This window comes from Chroicocephalus ridibundus, chromosome 1 (genome assembly GCF_963924245.1).
Source record: "Chroicocephalus ridibundus chromosome 1, bChrRid1.1, whole genome shotgun sequence".
Taxonomy (NCBI): domain Eukaryota; kingdom Metazoa; phylum Chordata; class Aves; order Charadriiformes; family Laridae; genus Chroicocephalus; species Chroicocephalus ridibundus.
In genome coordinates, this window is record NC_086284.1 from 171,041,321 (window position 1) to 171,051,264 (window position 9,944).

Below are 9,944 nucleotides of genomic sequence, written 5' to 3' on the forward strand. Positions count from 1 at the left end.
TGCAGAGTTGTAGTTACACTGATAACTTCCAGGAGTGTAGCAGAAGCGTAGGCAGAAATCATTAGTCAAGAGCTGATCGATCCCATTTGCGGTGGCAAAGGTTTCATTTTGAATGTTTTTCTTTACAGTGGAAGATGGCAGACATCCATTCTGGGCTTTCTTGCAATACTGAACTCAGTAAGTCATAGAGAGAGGGGGCAGAGATGGGCCAAAATATTTGACATACTACTTGGAGAGATACAACCAAGGCAGGGGACCACATCTCCACTACAAGACTCCTCCACGTTTGTGGAGATCAGCTCTCTCCATCATTCCCGTCAAGTTTCTACATGCAGCTACAGAGGGGTCTGATCTGGGGTCAGGCAACAAACAGAAGCAACACAGTTCTATGTATCTTCTGCTGCATGCCAGCTCATTATTCCCACAAGGAAATCCTTGTAGTAAGATGAGGGCAGCCCTTGGATGAAGAACAGACTTTTGAAGCTGAATACAAGCAAGATAGAGGTTATACTGATGAACAAAGAAAACATGTTGAGGATTTCAAGCTCAAGGAGAGTGCTGACAATAATAAATAAATGGTTATAAACGGTCTGAAACAAGTGCAGTCTGGAAATTAAAAGAAAGGCGTGAAACTGCATTTAAGGAGTGAGCTTCAAGAATATCTTGTCCATAGGCATAGTGGGGATAAACAGAGTTACTTCAAAGTTTATGGCCAGGAGCAGATCGTGACAATGGGAGAACTGCTGCTCAGGATTCTTGCCTTTCTCCTGGATGGCTGCAGTGTAACACACCTGTATGTCACGCACCTTGCTACGGTCCCTTAGCACAAAACGCTGTGATGTGCACTGTGTGTGTGTGTTTGTGTGTGAACCTGTGACACAAGCAGATTTGGTCTTGTTCTAGTTTCCTAGGAAATATTAAGTAAAATTAAGGCTTCTCTGACATACCTTGAAGGTGCTGACGACTTAGTTGTCATAGCTTCTTTAAAAGATTGCCTAAACTCAGTGATGATGATAACTGTGGTTGGCACCTCTGATTCTTAGATGCCTTCTCAAAAGGATATCGTTCACCCACGCAGGAGACAAAAATCCTTTGCTGTCCAGTGGAAACCTTTAAATTAACTCCCTTCACGGCAGGAGACCACTGCAAATCGCACCTGCTTCTTGCTGGAGTGTAAGACACTTTTTTTTTTAACTTGTCTTCTCTATATTGAGCAGCATCTGTTGGAAAAATTAGTTTTTAAAAACCTCTCACAAGCCCCTTAGAACATTGCCCTCTCCAGAAAAAATACTAGATCTTGATATGCTCAGATATATTAGTCATCATTGTAATATAAGCCTTCTGTGGTGCTACTACATTATAATTTCCTATATCAATTCATTTGCTTTTATCAACACAATTTTTTTACTCTTCAGAGGAGAGCATACAGACATATACTCACAGGTATGTGCTCTCTCTCCCCTCAGACACAAGTTTGAGAAGGTAGGGTTTCTGATGTTACTGATGAATGTGAACAACAAGCCTTCTAACAGTGGGATTTTATAGGCTGGCGGTATTCAGTTCTTAACAGCTGAGGAGCTAATTCATCAACAAGATTGTAAAGAACAGCAAGAGATCTTGAATTTGAAGTTTCTTTTATTATCTTTTTTTTAAATAAATGTTGCACCACGTGCCAGTCTGTACTGTTTGCTTTCAATTATTGCATTTTATTTCCAGGTAGCAAATACTACGTAGTTCTCTGGGAGGAATTTCTGATTCCAGACAGGAGGGCAGCTACCAAGATGATTACTGGTATCTGTTGCCTAGTGATACCACATCTTCAGCCTTCTCTTTCACATCACCGCAATGGAATATCACTTGCAAGGTTCATCAGAAATTGTTAGCAATCTTCTGTCCCTTGTGTGAACTCATTGCGAACACTTGATAGCCCTCTGGAATCTTGATTCACGAAACAGCCTTTACTAGATTGTTCAGATTCCTTGCTTTTACAGCCTCATTACATAATTAGTTTTAAATTGGAGATAATCTGTGGGTATTTCTGTAATTATTGTATTCTGGAAATGTGTGCTTTAAAAACATCACTGTAATGGCAAATCTTGTAACTTAAATCCTGGTTCTAAAAGGTTACAACTGAAGATACTGCTGAACTTTATTTTTATTTTTTAAAAACTAAGCCACATTCCCTGTTAAGCTTCCAGGCTATTTTTAGATGGTTTCTATAAAAAGATTCTTTAGGAGACGGTAGATGAGGTCTACCCCCTCCCTGACACATAATGCTCTGCGAGTCTATTCTTAGAACCATGTTCTGACGGATTACAACTTTCGTGTAGGGAGATGGGAATTGCTTAAGGACAGCTCAGAAGCGTGACTACACACTTCTCCGGCATGTCTGGAGATGGGGTTATTAATAACTGCCAACAGCCTTGCTTGCTTCCGCAGGTTGTAGACAGCGAAGAGGGGAGCTGCTCACTCTGTATTGGCTCAACAGAAAGGAGATCGTTCTCTCCGTTAACTGCGGGGATGCTGTGGAGGCACTAATGGTGATGAGCTGCAGACCTCTGGGACATCGTGCCTTTGAAGACCTGGAAAGTTTTGTTTCTAGGTTGCTCTCTCACTGAAGAAAAAAATCATCATCTGTTCCTACTCAGTCAGTCAGTTACAAACTTCTCCAGGAAATATTCTAACTGATAAATCGGTTGCCCTATAGTTAGGCAACAAATGCTGTGTAGTAATGAGGGCAGGACTATGTTGGTTGGCTCTGCTTTAGAAGAACAAATTTGTAAATCAGAGCTGGTATCTGGATTGGTGTGGGTTTTGTGTAAGCAGTAGCACATCCACTGCCCGGCCCCCCCTCCGCCCCCTTGTGGGAAATGGAAAATGGGGATTTGGCTGTTCTAGCTCTTTTGCTGCAGCGGCATATTTAGGAAATTGTTTCTTAGTAAAATCATTCAGGCTGCTCATTAGCAAACTGAACATAATAAATATTTATTTTTCATAGAAACCAATGTTTCAAAATCTTCCAGGAATAAGTATTTGGTTTCCATTTTTTCCTTTATATCTGGAGTTGAAAAGATACTATACAAACATACCTAGAACTGAATTTGTGAATGGATGGGTTTGTTTTATTGCAAAGGTGGTATCTTAACAATGGAGGTGGACGATTCCTCACTCCTGAAATAATGTATCTTAATCTTTCTGAGGTTATTCTATAGATTTAGAATAGCAATTTCTAATGAGACATGGTAGTTTAGTTATGGTCTTAATTCTCAAATTTTCCACCAATTATGCTGTAGCCAGACAGATTTCTATTTTTTAAGTCAATCTGTAAACACCAAGAGTAAAGGCCAACACTTATGTCAATAGGCCATCTTCAGTCTTTAGCAGATCTCACGCCATCTCATCACTGGTCCATCCGTCACTTACCATCCTGGTAAGGAGTCAAGCCATGACTGTAAATAACAGATGACAAAACTAAAGTGCCTGTAGTGGTCATATGCAGCCTAAATAATTCATGTTTATCTTGATTACTGTAGTTCAAGTAAGCAATATTATGCCTCTGGTCAAGCAGCCACTTAATGGAAAAAAATCAAAAGTTGTTTGCTACAGTGAAGGCTCCTACTCACAGCATGCCATTCTGATGTCCTAAGTTGGTAAAACATGCAATGGGTGGGTTTTTTCCTTCTCTCGGTACAGTTTCACCCAGTGCTGCCAGTTAAGATCATTCAGAAATTGTCCCGTGACTCTTACAATTAGTGCTAAGTGAAAAACACTGCACTTTCATGCCTCAGTTTCTCCATTTGTACATAAGGATCATAATAACTCTTGCAAAATACTCTGTGATTTACTGAAGAACCTTTTTAATACGAAATCTAGATATTACTCTGATAATTCTGTGTGTGTACATCCATCTGTTTTTTGCTGTTGAACAGACTTCCTACAATATTTGAGAAAAATATAAAAATGCTTTTATGCAAAATAAAGAATCTGGGCTTTGAGATAGAGTTGTAATTGCAGTATGACTTCTATAAGATTGCAAAGAGAGGGTAGGAGGAAGAAGTAAGATTAGTCAGCCACAGGCTCAGCTGGCCTGGATGCACCCACTCAGTGAGTAACTCGATGACAGCAAAAGCTGTCATAGGAAGATGGTCAGCAGCTGTGTTGAATTGTTCTGGGAGTATTAATTGCATAGTTGCAATTACTTGTTTACCTTTTCTGCCTACAGTGACATTATAGAGTGCTTTGTTGGTGAATAAGGTGGTTGCCTAACTTTTTTTCTCAGAACTGCTGTAATCCCAGTGATAATCACAGATTTGTGGGAGGAGGATCGTGCTCTCCATCCTGGCCTTCGCATCGGTGTGGTGGGATGAGATTGGCTCAGCCAGTAGAACAGGTCACTGCTGCAGGAAGGGGGAAATCCTACATCTGCCACATCTCACTCTGTTTCCTGCTGCTTCTCTTGTGACGGCTCTGATGCCTCAGTGACCTGGTCAGAAAGGTAACTCAGCCAAAAAAAAAATAATTCCTGCACCCCAATAGATAAGACCCAAAGGAAGGAGGGGATCAGGGATACAGGGCAGAGCGCAGGGAAAGGGAGCAGGACCTCGGTGTTGCCTCCAGCTTCTCCAGAAGGATAAGAGGCATCCAAAATTGGGTTAGTAACTCCTGGATACTACAAGGGACAACTTCACTCTCACTTGTGTTACTTACCTTTTGTTGTCTCTGGTGCTTGCTAGACCCCACTGTAAGCCAGATCAATTCACCGATTTACCAGTCCAGCAGAAGACCAGACTAAATGGCTGGTTTTCTGCCAAGTTAGTGCATTGAATCTGCTCAGCAGAATCTGACAAACCCCAGGAGTGAAGGGTGGGGGGAAACACTTTGCGTGAGGAAGGAGGGTAGAAGCAGTGAGATGGGAAGGGGAAGTGAGAAGTCCTCTTTTTGACAGATTGACTCAGCTGCCTGGTATAACTTGACCCCAAATATGTGGTTTCACACTATCCCTAATGCGGTGAACTACAGACAGTCCCCTTCTCACGCCCTCAAGTATGGATGGGTTCCTGTCCCCTTTCTCATGCCAGGCCTACACAGATGCGTGACTGCCTGTGGTTCACAACAGCTCACTGCTCACCCAGGAACTAGTCACGCTTTTGATCAGCTCGTCTTCCATGGGACCATGATGTGAGCTGAGGGAGCAGCGGTGCATGGCAGAGGAGGAGGGCAGGAGCCCTCTTTAGCAGCGATGCAAATACAAAGTGGCGTAACCCTGACATGAAACTACACCCTAAGTAACCGCTGTGGAGGCAGGTCTTGGTGGAGCTGGGCTGTAGGAATGGACTCTGGTTTAAATGGGGACTGCAGGTGTCACCAGTCTTACTGAATACTGTACCTAAATTTCCTCTGAAATGCAAATATAAATGTTGCTTTATAAAAGCCAACCAAACATACATTTTCAGGCGCTCTGAACTCAGAAGCAAAGCATGAGGGTGCAGCAAGGGTGGCACAGCCCCCCCAAGGTGGGGGAGCCAAGTGATGACCCCACCACTGAGGTGCAGCCCCACCACGCCAGAGGCAGGTGAGCAGAGCAGGGTGGCTACTGCAACAGCGCCTGTTAGTGGCCTAGGGGTCATCAGGTGGGACATGATAACAGGCCAGATCCAAGGATGGTCCAGGAGGCCCCGACACCCAGGCGGGCGCAGTTGAGGTGCAGCTCAGGCAGGAATGAACACCCAAGCCTATCAGAGGGTGAGGGTGGAGGCCCCCACTGAGGCCATCACAGCAATTAAGCTCTATTTGTGCACTCATCTCCCTGACACAAAGCTGTGGAGTCAAAACAGCATCTAATAAATCCTTTACCGATCTAAGAGTGGTACAACCATCCAGACTCCTGTCTGATATATCCTTGAACTGTTTATCAGCATATATCTCACAAAATATAGGCATATAATATGCCCAGATTTCCTCACGTTCTGCCTGAGGTGCAGGGTTTATTTCAGGATATTAAGGGAGCAAACAGTTAGCAATTGACAGTGCTAAGAGAGCATCAGACAGAATTCCAGGCAATGAGTCTAATAAAAAATTCAATTTAATTTAAACAAAAATATAAATCTAAATGACTTCCAAACACATAGCATCTAATCTTTCAGCCTAGCAAAAGAAAAATACCAGGTTGAGTCAGGGAGGGCAGCTGTCTAAATGAGGATGCATGACTTCACTAATTACAATTCTTGGGATGAAAGCAGATTTTTTTTTCCATCAAACCTTGATTTAAAAAAAAAAAAAAAAAAGATTGCTGAAACACTCTGCGAGTTTTGACAAACTACACGTGTAGCACCGTGGAAAGCTAGTTTTTCAGATCTATTTTTTTTCCTCTCCTTTTCTCCTCTCTGTCCCCCCTCCCATGCCCTCCAAGAAACTTTTACATTTTTTTAGGTGGTTTTAATGGCATTGTCATATGTTCAATGGCATTGTCATATGTTTTATGGTATACGTGGCACTAAAAAACTGTATGGATAAAGAATCCCTGTGACATACTGCTCAAAATAAATAATCTGTCAGAGAAGAATAAATATATTTTAGCAAGAACCTTGAACGCCAGAGCAGGAGTGCTAGAAGTACTATTCTATCCAGGGAAGCGGAAAGCAAAAGCATGCTAGGCTGGATCACCTGTGCTGCTTCTCCAAGGATAAGGATATCTTCCAAGACACATGCCAAATGGAGGATATGCACACAGTGTGGTGCAGGCTGTGGTCCAGAACCCAGTTACGGTAGCAATAATGGCTGAATGGAAAGTCCTGAAGGACAGGGGTGGACACTGGAAGGTCATTGGGTTGGGACAGCAAAAGGAAGATGCAAGAACTGCTATGGGGTGTGGCCGGCTTGAGGAGACAAATCTCCCCTGGCACTTATGTGGCTTGTTCCAGCTCTGATTCAGAGGATTAAGTTGCTTCCTTTGGAAATTTGAGAATGGTATAAAAGAAGGACAATTTTTACTATACCTTCTCCTGGATGATATCCCTTGGCACAGAAGGAGTGCAAAGAAGCAAAATCTAAAGCCAGATTTCTGGAGTAGCCAGATTGGATGGCTTTTCCAGCACCTGTATGGACACTCTGGGATCTCTTCAGCAGTCCTTGTAGGAGTTAGAATGACTTAACAGAACAACCTAAATCTTTGTAGATATGACAACAGAAAGCAATGGGTTTTGTTCACTGCCATCTCCTGAGCAAGTGGACTTCAAAAGCCCCTTCCTAAGAGTAGCCAGAAAGAGAGGTGTCATGAAAACTGCAACTTTCTCAGGATGTGGCAGGGCACTTGTCGAGCGATGAAAACTATCAAAACATAATAGCATGCCAGATTGACTTGCTGCAACTCCAGACTGAAGCAAGATCCCTGCACTGAATGCAACATTCATGAGCGCATGTTTGAGCGAACTATGCTCCACTTTGTTGTTGCATCTCGCAGACATAGGGCAAGGTTCACAGAGCAAAAGTCCCAGCACTTTCAAGAAACTGAGTGGCATTTTACTCATATTTAGAGCCTAAAAGCATCTTTGGCCCATGTTTTCTTCCACTTATGCTAGTCCTTTAATGGTGAGTATTCTGGGAGAAGGGTAAAAGGGGAAAGAAAAAAAAAAGAGTGGAGAAGGCAGAAATGAAGGAAATGAAGTAATTCTGCAAGCAGTGTAACAAAGTACATTGGCTTCCAATTACTTTAGTCTTGAGGATATGGCCCAGTGAAGATTCTTTGATGTCTAATAAAGTGTTGGAGCCATGGATTCTTTCTCCTAGTGGGATTACCAGCAACATTTTTGTTTTCTTGTGTCTTCCTACTTTCATAAACTTCACAAGGAATTGCTGTCTTTCACAAGGAATTGCTTCACCTCTCCAGCTGTATCTTCATGCTTGTTTGATGCTGGCAAGTGTAAACAAGGGTTACTAGCATAGGACAGAAGGGTGAAAAGGAATCATTAGTTTTAAGTACCATTTCTGGTCTTCGTCCCTAAGCTGCCTATTGTATTATGTGAAAATGACACAACACGGAGAGAACAATTTTAAAAATAACCTAAATATTTGCATTCTTTCTACATATGTCAGTACACCCGCTAACTCAAAATGAAGGCTCCTAGTTATAGCTGGGTGTCATAGCAACATGATTACAAACATTTTCAGTTATTCACAAAGTTTCAAGATTATATGAATGTTGATTTCCTCTTTTCACTAACCTTCTGTCCTCATTTTTTTCTCCTGACTCCCTCAGCAAAGTTCATTGTATTTCCATTCCTCAAAAGCGATTCTCTACCCCATGCACATGCTGCTCAGTGGTAAACAGTTATATGCAGGTCAGCACTGTATTGGGGTCGTCACTAGATGTTTTTAATTCATTTACACCAACCTCACAGCTCTCCCAAGTGACAGACAATTTGAGAAGGCGTTACTGTATTTACGCCTTGTAAAATTTACTGCAAAGTAAGCCTTCATTTGTGGAGATAGGATTTCTAGAAACAGGCACTAAATAAAGCCTCAAAATTCTTCCAATCAAACAAGGTTTGCTCAAGAGGCATTCCTCAGGGGTCGGTACTGGGACTAGCGCTGTTTAACATCTTTGTTGGTGACATGGATGGTGGGATCAAGTGCACCCTCAGCGAGTTTGCCAATGACACCAAGCTGTGTGCCATGTGGCACTGTCAACACACTGGAGAGAAGGGATGCCATCCAGAGGGATCTGGACAGGCTTGCGAGGTGGGCCCATGCAAACTTCATGAACTTCCACAAGGCCAAGTGCAAGGTCCTGCACCTGGGCTGGGGCAATCCCAAGCACAAATATAGGCTGGGTGGAGAATGGATTGAGAGCAGCCCTGAGGAAAAGGACTTGGGAGTGTTGGTTGTTGAGAAGCTCAACATGGGCCAGCAATGTGCGCTCACAGCCCAGAAAGCCAACCGCATCCTGGGCTGCATCAAAAGAAGCGTCGCCAGCAGGTTGAGGAGCTAATTCTGCCCCTCTACTCTGCTCTCATGAGACCCCACCTGGAGTACTGCATCGAGCTCTGGAGCCCCCAAAATAAGGACATGGACCTGTTGGGGTGAGTCCAGAGGAGGGCCATGAAGATAATCAGAGAGCTGGAGCACCTCTCCTATGAGGACAGGCTGAGAGTTTTGGGGTTGTTCAGCCTGGAGAAGAGAAGGCTCCAGGGAGACCTTATAGCAGATTTCCAGTACCTAAAGGGGGCCTACAGGAAAGATGGGGAGGGACTCTTTATCAGGGAGTGGAGCGATAGGACAAGTGGTAACGGTTTTAAACTGAAAGAGGGGAGATTTAGATTAGATATTAGGAAGAAATTCTTTACTGTGAGGGTGGTGAGGCACTGGAACAGGCTGCCCAGAGAAGCTGTGGATGCCCCATCCCTGGAAGTGTTCAAGGCCAGGCTGGATGGGGCTTTGAGCAACCTGGTCTAGTGGGAGGTGTCCCTGCCCACGGCAGGGGGGTTGGAACTAGTTAATCTTTAAGGTCCCTTCCAACTCTAACCATTCTGTGATTCTGTGAGAGCAATTTTAGTACCACACAGGTTCTGAACCACTCCCCACCCCTCCACCTCCTCCCCCGGTATGATCCCAGGCCTGAGGTTTACTTTTGCCCATAAAAAGAACATCTTGAATACCATACTTTCCATATAGGCTATTTGTTTCTGCGAAAGGCTAGGAAGTTGTGCTATAGTCATTTGGAAGAGGTTTCACATCTCTGTGTGTGATCTCACCTATCTGAAAAAAAAAACGCCCAAAACCCAAACCCAAAAGCAACCAAGTAGAAAAATCACCAAGGCTGGTGCCACCAAAATCAAACAATGTGCATCCTCAGGAGGAGAACTGTGTCAGTCCAGATTATAACTGTTTATTCTAAGGCACCAGATGTGCTATAGATACTTCAGTATCTGTGAAGCTAGGAAAAAAAA